The sequence below is a fragment of the Triturus cristatus genome, chromosome 5_1 (assembly GCF_964204655.1).
Source record: "Triturus cristatus chromosome 5_1, aTriCri1.1, whole genome shotgun sequence".
Lineage (NCBI taxonomy): Eukaryota > Metazoa > Chordata > Amphibia > Caudata > Salamandridae > Triturus > Triturus cristatus.
Window position 1 is genome coordinate 1,000,659,885 of NC_140587.1, and position 736 is coordinate 1,000,660,620.

General features: G+C 60.2%; 1 pseudogene; it reads right to left on the reverse strand.

The window, feature by feature from the left end:
• Positions 1–233: 233 nt before the first annotated feature.
• On the reverse strand, positions 234–304 carry LOC146832770 (U6 spliceosomal RNA; annotated as a pseudogene).
• Positions 305–736: the final 432 nt, after the last annotated feature.

The window sequence follows — 736 nt, forward strand, 5'->3', positions numbered from 1 at the left end:
CCGGAACACCCAGGAAGCCAAGGACGAGGAACAACCCAACCAGGCAAGAACCCCAGCCCCGTAGACCACACACGAGGGCCGAAGTGGGGACGCAGAGCAGCAGCAGATTGCAAGCAGCACAAGCAGGAGGCCCTAGGTACAAACCCCGGCAACACCAGGAGCCACCACCACCCAAACAGGCCAAGGGCAACCCGCCAAAAACGGAACAGGAGCGGGAGGACCGGCACCACTAGTAAAACATGGAACGCTTCACGAATCTGCGTGTCATCCTTGCGCAGGGGCCATGCTAATCTTCTCTGTGGAAAGGAGCAACCAGCAGCGCGGGATGAGCAGGAAGCGCCCAAAGACAGAGGCGTCCAGCGGCCAACAGCCCCCGAAAGAAAGGGCCACACAGCAGCCCTAGTGCACAACCAACAGAACCCACGAGAGCACCACGGGAACGGAACCCCAACACACATCGGGGACAGGACAGAGAGGGGCGGACACGGGGAAAAGAGAAGGAGCACACCAACTCTACGTCGCACCACGCAAACACCCGAAGTGCAGCAGAAAACCGCAAGTCACACAGCCACAGAACGGGAACCCGACGCAAAGGTACCGGAGCGCCCCACAAGAACACTAGGGATGGCACCCAAGGATACATACAAGTGCACAAGGCGCAGGGAGACCAGGCGAACAGCGCAGAAACACAGTATGCCGAGCCCCTGTCAGGCTCCAACCCGGGACCCTAGCCACA